The sequence below is a fragment of the Mauremys mutica genome, chromosome 1 (assembly GCF_020497125.1).
Source record: "Mauremys mutica isolate MM-2020 ecotype Southern chromosome 1, ASM2049712v1, whole genome shotgun sequence".
Lineage (NCBI taxonomy): Eukaryota > Metazoa > Chordata > Testudines > Geoemydidae > Mauremys > Mauremys mutica.
This window is the reverse complement of record NC_059072.1, coordinates 119,799,089-119,821,385: the sequence shown is the minus strand read 5'-3', so window position 1 is coordinate 119,821,385 and position 22,297 is coordinate 119,799,089. Positions and strand designations below refer to the sequence as shown.

The following is a 22,297-nucleotide window of genomic DNA, read 5'->3' as shown; positions in this document are numbered from 1 at the left end:
TCTCTTGCTGCAGATTAAGCCCATTACTTCTTGTCCTACCCTCAGTGGACATGGAGAACAATTAATCACCATTCTCTTTATAACAGCCTTTAACATATTGGAAGACTGGTACCAGGTCACCCCTCAGTCTTCTTTTCTCAAGACTAAACATGCCCAGTTTTCTCAACCTTTCCTCATAGGTCAGGTTGTACAAACCTTTTATCATTTTTGTTGTTCTCCTCTGGACTTTTCTAATTTGTTCACAACTTCCTATTTGTGGTGCCCAGAACTGGACACAGGACTCCAGCTGGGCCTCACCAGTGTTGAGTAGAACAGGACAACTACCTCTGGTGTCTTACAAACAAATTTCCTGTTAATACACCCCAGAATCATATTTGATTTTTTGCACATTTTGCCTCACAATGATGACTCATTTTCAGTATGTGGTCCACTGTAACCCCTAGATCCTTTTCAGCAGTACTACCACCTAGACAGTTATTCCTCATTTTGTACTTGTGCATTTGATATTTTCTTCGTAAGTGAAGTACTTTCCACTTGTCTTTATTGAATTTTATCTTGTTGAATGCAGACCTATTCTCCGATTTGTCAAGGTCATTTTGAATTTTAAACCTGTTGTGGCAAATTACCGGCACTATTATGATGGGTCTCACACTCTCTCTTCTTTGGGGGGGGGTTCAGGGCACCATTTCTTGCCCCTGGATTGGAATATTAACTGCCCCACTAGTGTCCTAGAGGAGGGGAGTGAAGAGGGAGGGACCTGGGCCCACCCTCTACTCCAGGTCCCAGCCCAGGGGCCCTGAGGATAGTGGTGAACCACTTGAACTGACAGTTCCTTCCCCTGGGCTACTTCCCTCTCCTGCCCTTCAGCTTGTGGGGGCTTCCTACCCTCCCTCTGCACATGCCAGGTGCCCCTTACCTAGGGTCTTGGACTTCTTAGCCCACCGCAGCACTTCTACAAACTGTCCTCTGCTTTCCTTCAAACTGTTCTCTGCTCCAACTCCTTCAAACTGTTCTCTGCTCCAACTCTGACACTGTCTGATTGAAGCAGGGGGTTTTATCAGGTGACTGACTGCAGGTGCTCTAATTGGCTTCAGGTGCTCTAATTGGCTTCAGGTGCTCTAGTTAATCTATAGCAAACTTTCTTCCCCTTACAGGGAATACAGCTCCCTTCTAACCCTCTCCTGCTGCCCTCTGGCTATGCTGTATCACATTGTCCTACAAAGTGCTTGCAACCCCTCCAGTTTGGTGTCATCTGCAAATTTTATAAGCATATTCTTTATTCCATTATCCAAGTCATTAATGAAAATATTGAATAGTACCAGACCCAGGATTGACCTCTGTGGGACCAAATTAGATATGCCCTCCCAATTTGAGAGCAAATCACTGAATATGGTCTTTCAACCGGTTGTGCACCCACTTTATGGTAATTTAATCTGGACCACATTTCACTAGTTTCCTTATGAAAACATCATATGGAACTGTGTCAATGTTTCTGAGCAAAAGACACTTGGAAGAATTTAAAGCACTACAGGTCTGGCAGATGTGTTCCCTTTAGCTAAGAGGTCTAAGCAGATCCTTGCCTAAAAACCATCTTTTCTCCCCATCTAATTTTCTCTCATTTTCCTACTTATTCCATTCTTTTAGGCTTATTTCGTTAATGTTTTATTTCCAGAGGAACCAATTCTGGCCCCTATACATAGTTCTAGCATACAGGAGTCAAAGATGCTGCAAGAAGTTTCCCTGGGGTGAGAGCAATGTGGGTCCTCATAGCTCCTGGTGTAGGGGACACGCCGGGGGACAGGAGTCAGAGTGGGAGTGTCAAAGACAGGAATGGGAATCTCAATAGTTTGATCAGTACAGAGATTTTGGCAATGTAAATAAGGCTGCCGTTAATCAAAGCAGCCTCTGGCAAGGCATGTAAATTGATCCTGTCTGGCCCAGAATCTGGATGGTGCAAAGATGGGCTTAAAGATATCTTTGTCCTGCCTTTCCCCTGGGATGCATCTGTCCCTGTATTTTTCTCCTTCTCCCTATTTTCTTCCTAGGGAAAGTCTGCTCTTCATGTCTGAAGACCTGTGGGTGCTTAGTAAAAATATAATTAAGAATAAATCTTTAAAAGCAAAACCAATGCAATGTCATAATTCTAAAGCTGTCACTGACAAGAATCCCTTCCACTGTGCATACTAGAGTCTTCATCGTGCCACCACCCTGCACAATCCAGCTTCATACCATGAAACAACAAAACACCATTAAGAAGAAACAAAAATATCTTGGGTTTTGCCTGGTACGACACCCTCTGCACACACCAGACTCTATGTTGGAAGGCTGAGCATTCAAGAAATGTTGGCCCTCACTACATCAAAAGTCAGTATTTTTAGCCTCACTGATTCTATATTATTCATCTTATTACATACTAATAAGTTGAGCTGTTCAAATATTTTTAATTTGCTGGCCATACCAAAATAATTGTTTTGTTTTGTAACAAAAAAAAGATTTTGTTAAACCCAAAATGAAATGTTTTGTATCAATTTCAGGCTTTTAAAAAGTATGTAATAAAATTGAAAAGTTATGTTTTGAAAACATTGAAAGAAAAATGTTTAGACTTTCTGAATCTTTTTTTTTAACCAAGACAATTTGGTGAATTCTACATTAATTTGCTAAATGTTTCAGTTGATTTGAATCTGCACTTTTCAGCAACAAACTTTTCTGATGAAAAATATCACCCAGGTCTACTAATAAGACCTTTACTAATAAGTACACTTTTACTGTTAATTAAAATACCCTGGGATTTGATTGAAATTATCTTCAAAAAAATTAGCATATCCTCATTTTAAAGCACTCCCTTAAACAGTTTTTGATGACAATTTATATTAAGGCAAGATGTTGAAATAGTTAATCAATTGTTAGATAGTTATGGAATCCAACAGGACACCTGGCTGCTTATAAGCACAACCTACTGATGTGCTTGTGACCATCTATAATGATACATAGTTCACATGCTAATTACATATATTATTAATTTATTAACCTTTTAGCCATTTGCAAATGGAATCTCAATATAAACTGCAAACCAGTTTCCTTTTGATACAATGGGGTTGTGAGCAGCTGTACAAACTCTGTCTACATTTCACTATGGTCAGGTCTACACTAGAAATGTTTGTGGATATAGTAATGTTGGTTAGGGGTGTGATTTTTGGTGACATTTCTACATAAGCAAAAGCCCAAGTGTAGACACAGTTATGCTGGCATAAAAGTGCTTTTGCTGGTATAGCTTATTTTTCATTCTGGAAACCAGTATAAGCTGTACTAGAAAAAAAGCACTTTTTGCTGGCTTAAGTTGTGTCTACATTGATAGGGTTTGCCATTATAGCTTTGCCAGTGTAGCTATGCCGACATATACACACATAAATGCATGTGAACAGGTAAAATTCATCTCTGTGTGAAATATCAGCACCATTGGTGCATAGAACTTGGGCTGGCCCTTTGCACAGAGATGAATTTCACCAGATTAGCACTACAATTGAATAGCTGTGGACAAATATCCCATGAAGATCTAGCAACGGCAAATGGAAACTTATTTCAACAAGCTTACTTTAAGCACGCTTTTCTAACTGGTAGGTTTTTAAATTGGTATTGGTTGATTTTAAATGCCTAATTATCTTTATAAAAATGTCACCCTATCATCCTGGAAGTGTTGTAGTAGATGCCCTATGCTGTTTATTATTTTGCATTACAATTATCATGCAAAGCCTAGAAGGTGATTTTAAGCAGCTCATTTGAAGCGCTGCTTTCTTAAATGTGAAATCTTTGTGAGGCTATTTAACTAGATGTTTATCGCTAGGTTGTAAGAAAAATCAGCCCAATTATAACAAACAAAAGTTTTTATTATGGATTCAATTTTGAAATGTAAATGGGCCATTGTAAAATGTGTGTTGAAATTTTACTTTGCACTTTTGTTTGTGTCTGTGGATTAACAAACCATCCTGTGTTGAAATTAATTATAGAGATACAAAAAATGTTAAGAGATAACAGTGTGTGTGGCAAAATTGCTCAGAGGTATGCACATAAAGTTCTCTTTCAATCTGTGTATTGCAGATGCTGTAAATAAATGCTCGTCTACCATCCAAACAACTAAAAAAACCTTGTGTGGGTGATATATATTCCATTTAATGTTTCATTCAGTTGCCATGGCTATGGTAGCCTTAATATTGTAGGCTCTCTGAAAGGTTGCAATTAGTATTTGGATTTAGAAAAGGGAAGATAATGATTTCATATTTAAGCATCGCTTGCTTAATACTCTTATGGACATAAAACTTCTTGCAGGTTTCTAACCTGGTATTCTTACACCGCGTCCACCCCCCAAGAAGTATGTATTATTTGGATTTGAACCTTATATTTTAGGGGTCAGTGGGGTTTGGTGTCTGCAGAACCTAACTGTATTTCTGTTCAAGTCTTTATAAATATTTCCCATTGGATATGAAGTTGTAGCTTTACTCCATCCCTTGCCATAGCTCTGCTGAGAGGCAGCTCTGCAGACCCCCCGTGAGAGACTTGGGTGCCCACTAATCCAGAGTCTTTCAAAGGACATTAGTCTTCAATACTTTGAGCCACATTGGGCCAAGATGCCAGAGTTTAAAAGTCACTCCTCCAAAAAGTAAACCCGGACTGCCCACACCAAAATTGACTTGTATGTCACTCACACGGAAGGTACTGTCATTCTTTAAATTAGCATGAGAGTAGTTGAGAGAGGAAAGAGACCTATCAGATCATTCAGACCATCCCTTTGCAAGGACAAAATATAAGCCTTGAATAGATCATCTGAATAAAGCCATTTTATTTTATTCTTTTAATCTCAATTATAACTAATAATGATTATTAATTGCTGAGATCTTCCATTTCCTGTTGAGCCTCGTAGATGCTCATATTTTCAATATTCCACAGAGTTTAGCTTTGGAATTGCCATATCTACTGTCTCTGACAGTGGCCAATACCAGATGTTTCTGGGGAAGAGGCAAGAAATTCCATATTGGACAATTATGGCATACCGTGCCCAGCAGGTTTTTCTTCCTAACCCCATCTGTTTGTAGCTAGATTGTGTCCTAAACATAATGATTTATATCCCAATATTTATTTTGGCTGAATCCTATCTAATATAAATGTTTATGTTCTCAGCTGTACGATACTACCAAGCGACTGTCTGGAAAGTTCAGCAAGCCAGAACGTCCCGTTAAAGACAAGCAGGGAAAGTCTATAACAGGAATAGAACTACAGATGAACAGATGGGCGGAGCACTTTGAGGAACTCCTGAACAGACCAGCACCACCAAATCCACCAGACATTGACCCAGCCAACGAGGACCTCCCAATCAATTGCGATAAACCAACCAGAGACGAGATCAGAAAAGCCATCACCATGATGAAGAACAGGAAGGCGGCTGGACCTGACGATATCCCAGCAGAGGCCCTGAAAGCAGACCTGGATGCCTCAGTGGAAATGCTGTACCCCCTCTTTGAGAAAATATGGGAAGAAGAAGTGATTCCGGCTGACTGGAAAGAGGGATATCTCATCAAAATCCCCAAGAAAGGAGACCTCAGCAACTGTGCCAACTATAGAGGAATCACACTCCTGTCGGTGCCAGGGAAGGTCTTCAACCGAGTCCTCTTAGAGAGAATGAAGGATGCCGTCGATCCACAGCTACGAGATGAACAGGCAGGTTTCCGGCAGAACAGATCATGCACGGACCAGATAGCAACGCTCCGCATCATAGTCGAGCAGTCTATGGAGTGGAACTCCTCGTTGTACATCAACTTTGTTGACTATGAGAAAGCATTCGATAGCGTGGATCGAGAGACCCTCTGGAAGCTCCTTCGGCACTATGGCATCCCAGCAAAGGTGGTCAACCTGATCAAGAATTCATACGACGGCATACACTGTAGAGTGATCCATGGAGGGCAGCTCACAAACAGCTTCCAGGTGCGAACCGGAGTCAGACAAGGATGCTTGTTGTCACCACTTCTCTTTCTTCTCGTCATCGATTGGATTATGAAGACATCCACTTACAAGCGTAGGAATGGAATCCAATGGTCATTGTGGACCCAGCTTGATGACCTGGACTTTGCCGACGACCTTGCACTCCTTTCGCACAGTAAACAGCAGATGCAAGAGAAGACCAACGTAGTGGCAGCCACGTCATCACAGGTTGGCCTCAACATCCACAAGGACAAGACCAAGATCCTTAGGATCAATTCCATCAGCAACGACCCAGTCACACTGAATGGAAGCCCCCTGGAAGAAGTGCAGTCCTTCACCTACCTAGGTAGCATCATCGACCAGCAGGGTGGCACAGACGCAGACATCAAAGTAAGGATTGGTAAGGCAAGAGCAGCCTTCTTACAGCTCAAGAACATCTGGAGCTCCAGAGAGCTGTCTTTGGCAATAAAGATTCGACTGTTCAACTCCAACGTGAAATCAGTCTTACTGTATGGAGCTGAAACCTGGAGGACAACCAAAACAACCACCAGGAAGATCCAGACCTTCATTAATAGCTGCCTCAGAAGGATTCTCCAGATCCGCTGGCCAGACACCATCAGTAACATCCACCTCTTGGAGAGGACCCATCAACTCCCAGCAGAGGAAGAAATTAGAAGGAGAAGGTGGGGCTGGATAGGACATACACTACGCAAGCAGCCAACCAACATCACCAGACAGGCACTGCAGTGGAACCCCCAAGGCAAGCGGAAAAGAGGCCGCCCAAGAAATACCTGGCGACGCGACCTTCAGGTTGATAGCAAAAAAATGGGCTATACCTGGAACCAGCTAGAGCGAATGGCCCAGGATAGAAGACTATGGAGATCTGTTGTTGGCGGCCCATACCCCGGTTGGGGTGACGGGCATGAATGAATGATGCAAAAATCTCCCCCCTTTTTTTAATCCTTCTAAATGTTTGGCCTCAGTGGTATCTTGTGGCCATGAGTTCCAGAGGTTAATTATGCACTATATAAAAAAGTAATTCCACTCCTCATTTTTAAAGATACTGCCTTTTAACATAATATACTATTTCCCTTATGTTATGAGCAAGAGCAAGTAAAAGCATGTTTTACTTTCTTTATATTATTTTGCATACCTTTGTCATATCCTCACTTCATCTCCTTTCCAAATTGAACAGTCTAAATCTCTCCAATCTCTTTTCATGAGGTAATCTATCCCTGCCTTTAAATATTTTCATCAGTCATCTCTGGATCTCTTTTTAATGTGTCCTGATGCTGTGCAATCAAACCTAAAATTATTTTTTTCATTGGTTGCTAAGATTAGCCATTATGAAATGTTGATTCTTCAATAGGCTCAGGCATTTAGTAGATAAGTGACTTCCATCAATTCTTATTAAATTAGGGTCAAAACTCAGAGGGTCCTGGTCACATTCTGGCCCCACTGAAGTTAATGAGAGTTTTTCCTAAGACTGAGCCCCAAATATCTGCTTATGTCTATGGTGTTTTAGTGAATGCATTGAAAATGTAAAGGCTAATGAGCACAGCACAGAGGGCACCTGAAGAAGCTTTGTGTGATTAATCTGTGAACAAAAGTATTGCCAAGCTTAAAATTAACAAAGGTATTGTCAATGTTAGGCCTCAGACTTCTGCTTTGCAAAGGTAAAAAGGGCAAGCTTTCCAGAAGTAAGCTAAGACTTGTGGCCAAAACACGCTGCAACCAGATAACACAGTATGCTGACTCCTATAAAGTGAGATAAATTGTGCCCCCAGGCACAGCTTGTCTAACCCACATTTAAAACAATTGGCAACAAGGAAATAAATAAGCATAAATTATACAGCCAAAGCAACAACGCTAACCACATTAAAGATTTGGCTGACCCTAATTGGTTGGTCTGTTTTAAGACACGGCCGACAGATCAGATAAAAAGTACGAAGGCATGGGACTGTGCAGTGTGTGTGTTTCGGTCATAAGGGAAACCCGACCCACACTCCCTGAACCCAAGGGATGTGTACTTGTCGACTGTCTGTACCTGGCCAGTGCAGAAAACAGCCAACTGAAGGGTAACGTATTTTCGGACGAATGCAGAGTAAGTTTATGGAGTAAAGAAGCCTGGTTGCTCGAGCTGAATTGATCTCCAGTTGTATCGATACTATAGTGTTAAGAATAATAGTAAATAGCTGATGAATAATAACTTTACATGCACTTGCGCTTGTCTTCAGTATAACTTGCCATTTATTTTAATCCTTATTCAGTGTTGGTCTTTATTCCTGCTTTTCTTATTTTGTCTGTGTTGCCTTTATAGTCGAAAGTCATTAAAAATCTTTTTTGAGGAATAATCAGTAGTTTTAATTTTTATTATATGGGCACTAGTTAATCTCATTACATCTGTGTTGGGATCACCCAGGGCCCAATTAGGGTTCTGACATGTACCGCCTTCTTCCTTTATCTCCGCACTTTGTAACTGGCAGTGATAATAACACTACAACTCTCCTTGATTTCCTTTTCCTACAGAGATCCCGTGCCCTCTCTCTCTCTCTCTCTCTCTCTCTCTCACACACACACACACCTTTCACCTATTCATGTGCCTATGATTAGGGCTCAGACTGGGGTATGGGGTGAAGTGGTGGTACCATAACAATTACTCTGATGGCTGGGTGAGTGTATGTTTCTTGATCCTCCTACAGACAAGTGGCTCTTCCCAGGGGCTGGGAAGGGCCCCTGTCTCAGGCAGTGAGGATGTGAGGATGTTTAGGTGTGGGTATAACATCAGGAGAAAAGTGACCTCTGGACCATGCTCTAGTAATAAATAGATTTGGTGCTGTTTACTGAGCAAGCAGCATCCTATCTCTTGCTGTTTTATTGCAAGTCTCAGGATATCTGGTATTTATTTCAATCCCTAGTTCCAAGAATCCTGTGATTAGGTGAGAATCTCAGCTTTCATTTAAAAGAGAATATGCTTGTAGCCCTTTATGGTTGCAGAGAACAGCTTGGAAAATGTGACCCAATTGTACTCTAACAGTTTAGAAACAAACAGGCAAATAAGAACCAAATGTTGTTTTTTAATCTCATGAATGTTGGGGGGCCTGATTATTGTTGCCAATTTTGGTTGGATGTATTCCTGGAGGTTTCATCATATGACAATCTTTAATTAAAGATTGATCTTTAATTCCTGGAGACTCCAGGGCAATCCTGGAGGGTTGGCAACCCTAAGCCTGATTCATGATTTTTATTTATTTATTTCTTTATTTTTTGGAACGCTTAGTGTTGGCAAAACTGATTGGGCCTATGTCTTTATTCTGGGGACTTGACTTGGCTGCCCTAACCCAACAATAAATAAACCTGAGATGCCAGAATGAGATACCATTCTCAGTAGATTATGCAGATATTCAGAATATAATCAAATAGGTTCAAATGGGTTCCTCAGGTTTGGTTCCCCTCAGCAAGATTCAAGCAGACCCTGGGCAGGCCATATTAAGGCATCAGTAAACACAGGCCTAGTTTCCTGACTCCCAGAGTGACATCAGAAGCTTTTTAAAAATAAACCTGTTTCTAGCCTTTACAGCTCCGCAGAAGAGTCTGAAAACAAGACCTGGATGTAAATGACATCATGACATCTGCCTGAGTCTGCAGACAGTCTCTAACCCAGCCATAACAAAGCAGCCACTAAAACCAAGGAGAAGGATGCTTGGCTGCACACCCACCTCCATAGCAGACCTGGCCTCCCGCTGTTCTAGGCAGGGGATGCTGGCTGATTGGTGGGCTTAGATGCCTCAGTGGGCTCAGTGGGATTGGTTCCCCCGGGTGAGGCTCCAATGCACTGCAGGATTCTGTTCCTTCCCTCGGGCCTGTTAGCTCCATGGGACAGACTGGGAGGAAAAGTGGTGTAATTCCCAAACACCATCTTCTTGCAGCACCAGAATGACTAGCCACTTCCCACAGATTGTGCAGGTCTATGATAGCCTCTCTTGCATGCACTGACATTTCAATTAACGTAAGTGAGCATTAGAACACTAGTACCCCATCGGAGCTGCTGTTCCCGGATCTTTGCAGATGCAAGCAGATGTCTTTACATCTGTTTGTGCTGGTTCCACATTTTCAAGTTTTTCTCTAGTACCAGAAGGGCTAGTGACTCACTTTTAAAAAGAAATTAAAGTGGATATTCTGGAGACCAAAACAGCAGCTTCAAAAAAAAAATTTTTTTTTAAAAGCCAGGTCACTGACCCAGTGTGGTCCAATTCGATTTGAGCCTTGCTTATGATCTTATTATCCAGGCCAAGCCCATCTCAGGAAATCACTGATGGGGAGAAATCAAGTATGGTTGAACCATTAGCTGTTGCTCTGACTCACTAGTGTATTCCCTTCAGACTCAACATCTGGATTCCAAGCATCCAAGAGTTGTCTCTTAATGCATCCTGGGTAGATTTAGGTTCAGATATCCCTTTGAAGTCTAAGGTAGTAATTAGGGCTCTACCAAATTCATGGCCATGAAAAATGCATCATGGACTGTGAAATCAGGTCTTTTGTGTGCTTTTACTCTATACTATACAGATTTCACGGGGGAGACCAGCATTTCTCAAATTGGGACTCCTAACCCAAAAGAGAGTTGCAGGGGGTCACAAGGTTATTTTAGGGGGCTGCGGAATTGCCACCCTTACTTCTGCACTGCCTTCAGAGCTGGGCAGCTAGAGAGCAGCAGCTGTTGGCCAGATGCCTAGCTCTGAAAGCAGCACCCTGCCAGCAGCAGTAAGGTTGGCAATACCATACCATACCACCCTTACTTCTATGCTGCTCCCTTCAGAGCTGGGTGGCCAGTGAGTGGCAGCTGCTGACTCAGGGCCCAGCTCTTCTGGCAGCAGCGCAGAAGTAAGGGCGGCAATAGCATACCATGCCATCCGTACTTCTGCGTTGCTGCTGGCGGCAGCGCTGCCTTCGGAGCTGGGCTCCTGGCTAGCAGCTGCCGCTCTCCAGCTGCCCAGCTCTGAAGGCAGCACCGCCACCAGCAGCAGCACAGAAGTAAAGATAGGAGTACCACATCCCCCTCTACAATAACCCTGCGACACTCCCACAACTCCTTTTTGGGTCAGGATCCCTACAATTACAATACTGTGAAATTTCAGACTTAAATAGCTGAAATCATGAAATTTACAATTTTTAAAATCCTATGACTGAAATTGACCAAAATGGACCGTGAATTTGGTAGGACCCTAGCAATAATATACACATACAAAAGAACAGATTTTGGCCCTTTAGTGCTGAAACTAACAATCTACATATCTGAGTTTTCTCCCATTTCTTTTATTCATGTCTGTAATTTTTGAAGCATTACAGAGATAAGAGCAGTCACATTGAGCTGTTATGTGTAGTAACGTCTTGTAACCAGAAACGCATCTTTCCCAACTAATTTTGCCACTCAAACTTTTAAATAGTTGAGGAAGTTTTGAAACTGTACAGAGTTCCACAGATTTATTCTTCCCTTTTGCCACTATAACTTTTCCAAAGTTGAGAAAGTTTGTAAAATTACAAGGTGAAAAAAAGGAAAAGGAAAAAGCGCTAGCCATTCATTCTATTGCATTCAGTGGCAAAAGTCAGGGGGAGGGAAGGAAAATACAAAAATCTAAATTTTGGAATTTCAGAACTGTGGGGTTTTTTTTGAAAGCTAAACTGAAACCAAAGTTTCACTCTGAAACTATGAAAAGTTTCATTTAATATTTTGCCACTGAAAAATCATTTTTGACTTACCTCTATTTTTCAGCAAGAAAATTTTGGTGAATAAAATGTCAGCCAACTCAAGTAATAACAAAGACAGTGCCCGCCCAGAGAGCTTACAATGTCAGCATAAGGCCCCGGGTGGGGACATTGATGGGAATAACACATTTTAAGATATATTCACCACAAGCAAAATTTTGAACTCACAAAAGCAAGTTTTTACTAGATATCTGATTATAAGAGTTATGCTCAGCAGCTCAGGAGATTCCATTAAAAATTAGCTAACACTCAGGGTTCAAAAACAGATGGTATGTGCCCATATCCTTCTCTGAAACAACTCTCTTGTTCTCCAAATCTTAGCTTTCATTAAAAAAAGAAGGCGCTAGCTGTCATGGTTGCAAAGAAAGCCTCAAAAATGTAAATCTAGTGTAACTGATGCAGAGATGAGTCTACAGAGAGTTTGAAAAAGTACCTCTAACATGCTGAACTGCACCATTTGTCGTAGTGAGGTTTTAACTTAAATGCCCAGCAATAACAATTTAAAATATCAACAATATTTATTATATCATTCTTCATTTAAGGGCTTGTCTATACAAGGAAATTTACCAACATAGCTATGCCAGTAAAAGGCCTCTGATGAATATTCTTATTCCAAAATAATACTCTTATTCCAAAATAAGAGTATTCACAAAGGGAGTTATATCAGCACAGCTATGCTGATAAAGTACCCCATGTATCTGAGCCCTAAGAAAGGAGAGGGAGGATCACATTACTTGAGTGTAAGACTTAAATAGCTGAAATCATGAAATTTACAATTTTTAAAATCCTATGACTGAAATTGACCAATTATTTTGGTGCCATTTTGGTGCCATTGTGGCATTTAAAATAAGCTACCTTTTTTTGTTGTTGTTCCCAATCAAGAAAGAGCCAAAACCTAAATATCCCAGCTGAGCCCAGGGGAATGTTCAAGCTTCAACAAGGGGGAAACAAGCCTAAGGAGCCTCAGAGAGCTCAGAGAACCGCACAACCTCCTGTTAGCAGTATCTCATTTTGGTAACTCACGTGGAAAGTATCATCAATCTTTCCTCTCTATAATATCAAACACTTGTGTCAAATTGGTTTCAAATGATCTACAGCCAAAAGTCTTTGCTGCAAGTATCTGGCAAATACATTTGCACAACAAACAAATCACAACTTTCTGTAATTTATGAACCAAAAAAGAAAGTTACATTAATTGATAAACTCATTCACGATGAATTATTTGCCCAGCTCTGTTCAGCCATAATCAGTGGAAACAAACTGACAATGTGGGTTAAAAAAGAAAAAACCTGAGAGAGTGAAAGGAAGAAGCAGGAACTAATCTGAAATGGTGAACTAGAGCAGAACACTCAGAATAGGATAACACCGATTTCTTTTAAAAAGAACTAGAGAGTGAGTCAGGTCAGGTAGGACATTCTGGACAAAGAATAACAAAGTCAGCTTTAGTGGCCTTAGCCGTCCAAATGAGAAGGCATTTACTGAAGGTGTATATAGAACCTAAAATGTCTGAAGCCATTCTGAGAGCCATCTTATCAGCGCTACTCTCTCACAATTACTTTGAAGGGAAAACCTGATTAGAATCTGCTGAATCCAAAAAGAATCTTTTGATCTTACTCCTAGGGGAAAGGATGCCATTGATCTCTTTGAGGAGCTAGCTTTGGAGCTAAAAACAGGAATGAAAGACACAGTTAGTTTCATGGTCTAGCTAATGGGTTTAAGGCAAAGTGTTCCATTTGCCTTAGAGGAAGATGGATTTGGATTGAAGAAGTAAGATACAAGCTTTGGTCAAAGCATGTTCTTATAGGGCTAGGAACCAACAACATTAAAATCTTGCCTACAAGACATGGGTGTGACAAATGAACTGGAAACAGAACAGAGCTTCTAAATGCAGCAATGTTAGCAAGTGCCATTAATCAGGGTGAAACTGGACTAACCACCAGACATGCCAAACCCATGGGGAAAAAAACAGAAATTGGGCTTGTTTTTGGCTTAATTGGCTTATGAGTTGCTTGTTGGCTAGTTTTTGGCTTGTAGCTTGTTGCACATTTGGCTTGTAGCTTGTTGCTTCCTTTTTTTGATCAGCTCCCGGCAAGCAGGGTCAATGGGGGGCAAGCAGGGGCAAGGTGGGGAGAGAGTCAGGGGTGCACACCTGGCCCACCACAGTCCCAGACGACACACCAGGGGGATCTAGTCACATAGAATATTGGGGTTCTTAGGGCTTGGCTTGTTTTGAAAGAGGATTAGCTTGATTTTTGGCTTATTGTGAAAGTCGGGGTGCTTATTTACCATGAGAAAGCTAGCAACTGTGCTAACCTCCATTAATCAGGACTACGGGAGGGGCACAAGCTTACCTGCATTATTAGCCAAGAGGAGAATGGGAGAAGAGTTTCCACTGGTACAAGTGAAAGAGATCCAGACTTTCAAGTTAACTGTTGAATATGGACTTGGTCATACAAGACGCCCTGCTGAACACTCTGGCACCAATGCAGCAAAGCGCTTAAGCACATGCTTAATATTAAGCATGCAAGTTAGCCCATTGACTTCATGGGGCTACTCAGATGCTTATAGTTAACACATGCCTATATACTTTGCTGGGTCAGAACCAGAATGCACAGCTCTTTGCAGGATCCAGCCCTAAAAGACCCATCACCCAATTGTTACTGTTTTCCTCTAGCCTCTCTCCAGCAGAGGAATGCTGACCAGTGGGCACTCCCTTCATGCCCCACTAGCTCAAAAGTCCTGCTTTAGACCATCCATCACACTCTCACAGACTTATATTAGCAAGCCAATTTGCCCATCCTTAACTCTGTTGCAAATGAAACAGTATATTAGTATGTCGAGATGGCATCTTGCAATGCCAACATTAAAAATGCCAAAATTCATCATTTGACTATATAAAATAGCAATGAATCTGTTTAATTAAAACTGCTCTAGACTAATGGGTGACCAACAAAATCTCAAAGTAAATGTAAATATCCAAGATTTTATCATCACACATAAAGCTTTAAAATGACTTAGCATTGCTATTTTTTTTTTAAAAAGAAGCAAAAAACAAAGGAGCTCTGTTATGGAATTTACCAGAACGGTGAATATTTATCAAGAATGTTCTGTGATTTTCCAGACTCCCTTTCCCTTGACCTCTAAATATCTCAGCTTGAACTTGCATGAAATACATGCATAGAAAATATAGAAAGGCTCCAAAGCCAGAGATAGAAGTGGCATTTGGAATTCCAGCCTGCTGAGAAATATTTACTCTTACTTCCCTTGACTCAAAAGTAGCTGAGGGGAACTTATCTGAACAGTAATTTTATGCCTTGTAAAAAGCTATCAAAAGTTGCACACAGATGTATTTAACAGAGACCTGAAGGAATGCTCACACTGTCTGGCAGGTAAGTAAGCCTGTGGCACTGTCTGGAGACAAGGTTGCTAAGGCGGATCAAGAGGTACTGAACATCTGAATTAGAACATGAATTTAAACATTTTCTCTACAATTATATGCAACACAAAGGTGTTTCTGTCAGTTATAGCTTTCAAATACTAATACTTTCTGGGTGACCTCAAAAGGGTGCCCTCATGGACCAGGGCAGGTCTTAGGGAAAATGGCACCCTCGGCAAACTTGTATTTTGGTGCCCCTGGATCCCGTGAGCAACCCCTAGCCCCATTGCCCCTTGCCTCTATGTCTCCCCCATCCCCATCACCTCCGGGCTCCACTGTCTCCCCCCAGTGCTTAATTTGTAATGAAAGAGGTGCCGAGGTTCAGCCCCAGCATAAATTAAGCACTGGCTGGGCGGCTGAAGAGCAGTGCTGCTGGAAGGGCACCCAGCTCTGAAGGCAACACCACTGCCAGCAGCAGCGCAGAAGTAAGAGTGGCAAGGGATACAGTGTATTGCCATCCTTACTTCTGCGCTGCTGCTGTGGCTTGTGGTGCCTGGTGCTTGGCCTGCAGCTCAAGGCAGACTTTGCAATGTCATATGGGCTGGGGGTGGTGGTGCATTTTGCCAGAGCCCACAGCCCTCCCACAACCTTCTGGCCACTCCTGGCATATCAGGGGTGCCATTTCAATTTTTTTTTGGAGGGGAGGGGAGGCTGGGAGGAACTTTAACTGTGACTCCAGGGGCTCCTTAGGTACCTGAAAACTAGTTCTTTTGCAGATAATAACTTAGAAATTCGCTGACAGAAGCACTGTATCTAATTCCTATAGAGAGAAAGGGAAAAAAATATATACAAACTAGGGCTATCAGGGATTTAAAAAATTTATTGTGATTAATCACACTGTTAATCACACTGTTAAATAATACAATTTATTTAAATATTTTTTGATATTTTCTACATTTTCAAATATATTGATTTCAATTACAACACAGAATACAAAGTGTACAGTGCTCAGTTTATATTTATTTTTATTATAAATATTTGCACTGTAAAAAACAAAAGAAATCCTGTAGTATTTTTCAATTCACCTAATACAAGTACTGTAGTGCAATCTCTTTATAATGAAAGTTGAACTTACAAATGTAGAATTATGTACAAAAAATAACTGCATTCAAAAATAAAACAATGTAAAACTTTAGAATCTACAAGTCCACTCAGTCCTACTTCAGCCAATTGCACAGATAAACAAGTTTGGTTACAATTTGCAGAAGATAATGCTGTCAATGTCTTGTTTACAATGTCACCTGAAAGTGAGAACTGGCATTCTCATGGCACTGTTGTAGCCAGCATCGCAAGATATTTATGTGCCAGATGTGCTAAAGATTCATATGTCCCTTCGTGCTTCAACCACCATTCCAGAAGACATGCATCCATGCTGATGACGGGTTCTGCTCGATAACGATCCAAAGCAGAGCAGATTTACTCATGTTCATTTTCATCATCTGAGTCAGATGTCACCAGCAGAAGGTTGATTTTTTTTTTTGGTGGTTCGGGTTCTGTAGTTTCCGCATTGGAATGTTGCTCTTTTAAGACTTCTGAAAGCATTCTCCACACCTTGTCCCTCTCAGATTTTGGAAGGCACTTCAGATTCTTAAACCTTGGGTAGAGTGCTGTAGCTATCCTTAGAAATCTCACATTGGTACCTTCTTTGGGTTTTGTCAAATCTGCTGTGAAAGTGTTCTTAAATGAACATGTGCTGAGTCGAGACTACTATAACATGAAATATAAGGTAGAATGAAGGTAAAACAGAACAGGAGTTCTTCCCTAAAGAGTTCAGTCACAAAGTTAATTAATGCATTATTTTTTAATGAGCATCATCAGCATGGAAGCATTTCCTCTGGAATGGTGGCTGAAGCATGAAGGGGCATATGAATGTTTAGTATATCAGGCACATAAATACCTTGCAACACCAGCTACAAACGTGCCGTGCAAACGCCTGTTCTCACTTTCAGGTGACCTTGTAAATAAAAAGCAGTCAGCAGTATCTCCCGTAAATGTAAACAAACTTGTTTGTCTTAGCAATTGGCTGTACACAAAGTAGGACTGAGTGGACTTGTAGGCTCTAAAGCTTTACATTGTTTTGTTTTTGAGTGCAGTTATATAACAAAAATAAATCTACATTTGTAAAACTACACTTTCACATTAAAGAGATTGCACTACAATAATTGTATGAGGTGAATTGAAAATACTATTTCTTTTGTTTATCATTTTTACAGTGCAAATATTTGTTATAAAAATAATATAAAGTGAGCACAGTACACTTTGTATTCTGTGTTGTAATAGAAATCAATATATCTGAAAATGTAGAAAAACATCCAAAATATTTATTAAATTGTAATTGGTATTCTATTGTTTAACAGTATGATTAATCACAATTAATGTTTTTAATCACAGTTAAATTTTTTGAGTTAATCGCGTGAGTTAACTGCAATTAATTGACAGCCCTAATACAAACACCAATTAAAGCCATATTTAAATTTTATATGTAAATTTAGAACAATCAGGAGATAATAGAGCAAGATATTCCCAAGTCCAAACCTTGAAGTATCAATTCTGGACCTTTAACACAGATATCAGAAACACAAGTTTGATACTTTGTATACTATCTTTAGTAGAGATAAACAAAAATCTGCTTACTTTCTCTGACACACTCTGTGTTACTACCTTATCTACTCTATTTTAGTAAAAAAATTTCACTCCACTAAAAATGTATTTATTTAATTTTAACATATGTGATTAAGGTTTTTTTTTCTCTTTTCTTAAGAAGGGGGAATTTATTTTTCTAATTATTTTGGCATTTATGTTTACCAATCACAACCAGGTATATGATTCACTAACATTTGACTCCATCATTACTATCAGTATCAGACTTGGAAACACATATATTTTTGTATGAATTTGAAGTTATTTTACAGATAGAACCAAAAATACAATTTGAAAATATGAAACCTTTATCTGCCTAGTGTCTAAAGTTATGTGTTTAGCTAATTTTTTTTAAACTGGCACTGCTAAGATTTGTACAAGCTAAATTTACATTCTCGAAGGATACTATTAATTGATTGTACCATTTTCAGTAATGAATGACAAAGCACAATATGGTAATAAAAGTAATAATGATAACTACTCCATCCAGGACAGGTTAGGCATTTTAGAACTCACTACTCAAATAATTAAATTTAAGCATAAGAGAGAAATAAAAGTCTGAAATCACAGACCAAAAAACTAAAATAACAGCACTGTAATCCTTAACAAACTTTGAAAGAATAAAATTACAGAGAATATATGTGCATTGTGCATTTTGAAAGGAAGTACCAAGAAGTAACAACAATAATACAAGTGTGTGTGAGAGAGAGATTGTGTGTGTTGGGGGTACTGTGTGAGGAGACTGTGTGTGAGAGTGTGTGTGTGTGTTGGGGGAGTGTGTGAGAGAGCATGTGTAACAGAGTGTGTGCGGATGTGTGACTGTGGGTGTGAGTGGTTGGGGAGTGTGTGAGTGTGTGTGTGTGTGTCGAGAGGAGTGTGAGATAGATTGCGTGTGCATGTGAGTGTTGGGCGAGTGTGTGAGTGTGCATGTGTGAGAGTGTGTGTGTATGTGAGAGAGAGTGTGTGTGTTGGGGAGTGTGTGAGAGACAGTGTGTGTTGGAGAAGCGTGTGTGTGTGTGTGTGTGTGTGTGTGTTGAGAGGAGTGTGTGACAGAATTTCTGTGCGAGACAGAGTATGTGTGTTGAGTGGAGTGTGTGTGTGCCCAGTGATGAGCTGCCAAAATCTTAACAACAATTGCCCCACTTGCCCCCTCCCCTCCCCTCCCCTCTGGCCAGCCCTGGAGCTTGCAGCAGGACCCCCCACACACCTTGCCGGGACTCTCAAAAAGTGGCAGCAGGACGACTCCAGAGCTCAGCTGAGCTGCCCAGCTGGTGCCGGCGGCTGACCATGCTGCAGCTGGGGGGAAGCGGGGGAAGGGCCGGGGGAGCCTCAGCCTCCCAGCTGGGAATCCTGGGAGCAACAGGATGGTCCGGCCCATGGACTGGAGTTCTTTGCCCACTCCCTGGCCCTTTAACAACTGGTTCTCCACGGAGGTCTAATTTTAGCAACCGGTTCTTGGGAACCTGTGGGAACCGGCTCCAGCTCACCACTGTGTGTGCCTAAGCGAGTGTGTCAGTACACTCTTTTTAAGAAAGCACTTGGGATCAGGAGGCTTGTTCAGACACCAGCAGAGTGGCAGCTCCCATTCCAGACCCTGAGAGGTAGCAGCACAGACAGGTCCCCCCATCACACCACCCCAGCTCAGCAGAGACCAGGTACACGGGTGGAGTGAGGGCCCACTCCGACATCAGCCCCCTCCCTCCCCACTCTGCACAGTGGCCAGGATGCTCCCAGTCCTGAGCAGCTTGGCTGGGGTGGCTCAGGGGTGGGGGGAAGGAGAACAGGAGCAGTGGCAGCTGCCCAGGGCAGTGAAGTGGGGGGAAGGAGGGGCACTCCTGTTCCGGAGAAGTCACCTGGCTGGTTGTCCAACTGCCCCCCTGCAGCTCGGATCCCTCTGCCCTCTCCAGACGCTGGTGCTCACCTGTCTGAATGCTCTGTAAGCCCAGCTGGCTCTCAGCGGTCAGGTGAGACTCAGGTACCAAACTCTGCGCACGGCCCTGGTCATGGTCATGGTACTCTCACATCTCAGCTTCTCTAATGAAGACAGGCGACATCTGCCTATAAGATGTGAAGATAGAACCTTTAAAACAAGGCTCCAGTGGAGCTCAAGGGGAGGAGGTTGGAGAGCTGCACCCAATTTTCAAAAAAATACATACACAAAAGGCAGTTCCCTAGTAAGGCTGCTGCTAGGATGTACCTACTCCCCGGGGGTACTGAAAACTGTTAAAATTATGAGCTATCACTTAAGTTTGTAAAGGGTTTCCTGGTCCTGCTTGCAGGCTAGGGAGCTCTGTAGGGAAGCATGCACTATGGGTCTTGTCTCTTGTGCGGTCAGTCTGCAGAGCCAACCTAGAGCAAGGTGCGGTGAGTTGAGCTTTTCTGCTTTAGGGAGCAGCCTTGCTTTTTCATTCTTGCGCATTAGGGACCTGGACTGTGTTGTAACTTTCCCGAAACGAGTATTTGATGTTTTTTATCTCATTTCTCTGTGTTTATACTATGAACACAACACTCAGCTCCCTGAGAGATTGCTCTAAATGCATGTACTTTTGTTTTTCTTATTTGCAATGTGACCCATGTTTGAAAAACAATCTGGAAGTTCCTTTATAAAAGGACTTTATCTTATTTTATCTTGTCTTTCTAAATTAAATTTTATTTTCATCTGTACCATAAAGTGTCTTTTGTTGTTTGTGAAAAGGATTTTAGAACTGTGCTCAGACCCACTTCCTGTGAGACATAATGGATACCAGTCCTATATTCCCGGGGCTGCAATCCAGCCACTAACTGTCTTCTTCAAATCTGGCCTTCTACCTGTGTGGCAATATTTTCCTTTCATTGATACTGTATTACAAGTTTTGCTCTTAATTTTGACCTGGATGAGATTCAATAGAAAATGAAACATGTAACCCAAAAAAAAAAATCTATTCATCTGGGCACTAAGAAGAGCTTCATAATAAGGATTATTTGATGGCCAATAGCTTTCAAAGCAGAAGAGAATGAAATTTTAATGGGGACACTAGTTACTGCAGGAAAGCATCACTTCAGACTCTGCAGCCATGTATTATAACCTTGAGTTTATTCTAGAAACAAATCTATGGCAGCAAGCCAAACAATGGTATCTACATTAATTCTATGACTTTTGTTCCTTTCCAAGAGCTTGATGGACATTGACACATTTCCAGTGTTGGAAAATGAAAAGCTGACTCTCTAGGTACTTACATAATACCTATCTTCATAGTAGTTGAATGTCCAATTATTAAAATTAATAGGAATTGTTTGTCCAAATCCCCTTTTTCATCTTTGAAATTTTCAGCTAGACACAGTAAAATTCTGCTCCATGGCCAATTGTATTATATATCGTTTGCATGTTCTTTTGTAGTCGTTGCCATGTCTGAACTAGAAAAATCCTTCATAGCCTTTTAAGTTATTATTTACATAATGCCAGTGTAGGCAGGGATCAGATGGTGGAGGATTAGGGGGGGAAAGGCAGTGGTACTGTTCCAAATTTCATCCACAAAATAGGCTCTGCCAACAAGACTCACCAAAATGAGATCTCACTCACAGTGAATTGTGCAGGTGTTCAGAATATGATAATATGTGCCACTTGGCCCTGAGAATGTGGATCCCCCTGTGGTGCTTCAGTACACACATGGACTGTTGTGTATTTGGTTGTCATGGGTTTTGTTACTATGGCAACTGAGTTAGACTATTAAGGGATAGCTCAGCCGGTTTCAGCCGGCTGAGTGAGCTCTCTGTTCCTGTAAATAAAATGGAGGTTTTGGTTAGCTGTCTGCTCTCTGGCCTCAAGTGATTGCTTCCTACACCGGCTGCCCCTAGGACATAACACTGGCGATGAGGATGGGATCCTGGTGCTGCTCCAGTAACAAAACCCATGACAACCAAATACACAACATGGACTCTGCTAGGTTCCTTGGACTTGGCTTCTCTTGATTGGGTTGGTGAAGTGAGGGGAGAAGCAGTGGTATCTCCCAAATGCCACCTGCTTACAAATGCAAAAGGAATCCATTGTGCTCACAGTAAATTTACACACCTCCACCCTCTCCTTTCTTACATCAGGAAAAAAAGAATTAACAAATGTGACATTTAAAACTCCAGCACTGGACATCTGAGATGAATGGGGCAGGTCACACCTCTCAGAGCTATTGTTCCAGGCTCTCTGCAGACTCAGCTCTGTATAAATTACGTTTGGGGCTTGTCTACATGGTAAGTTAGTCCCCTAAAGGAATTGCCAAACTGCAGCTGTGGCATGGGTGCAAACTGTCGGACACATCACGGATGATTTCCCAATTTACGCTCATCCTGGAGGTGTCACAGACATTTACATGGCTACCCCTTCTGCTCTGGACTGTATAAGAGATCTTAAGATCCAACTGTAGTCACGCTGTTGCTTTCACTGTTCCACTATCACCATACAAAAGAAGAAGAGGGATGTAAATTCTAGTGCACACTAGTGTGTCCCGCACTAACTGG

General features: G+C 41.5%; 1 long non-coding RNA gene across 1 annotated transcript; it reads right to left on the bottom strand.

The window, feature by feature from the left end:
* Positions 1–1,746: 1,746 nt before the first annotated feature.
* Positions 1,747–21,469, bottom strand: LOC123352747. The gene is made up of 3 exons (XR_006574281.1): positions 21,349–21,469; positions 19,731–19,867; positions 1,747–2,082 (listed from the first exon to the last, which is right to left on the bottom strand). It is a non-coding gene; the product is annotated as an uncharacterized LOC123352747 (long non-coding RNA).
* Between the last annotated feature and the right edge of the window lie 828 nt (positions 21,470–22,297).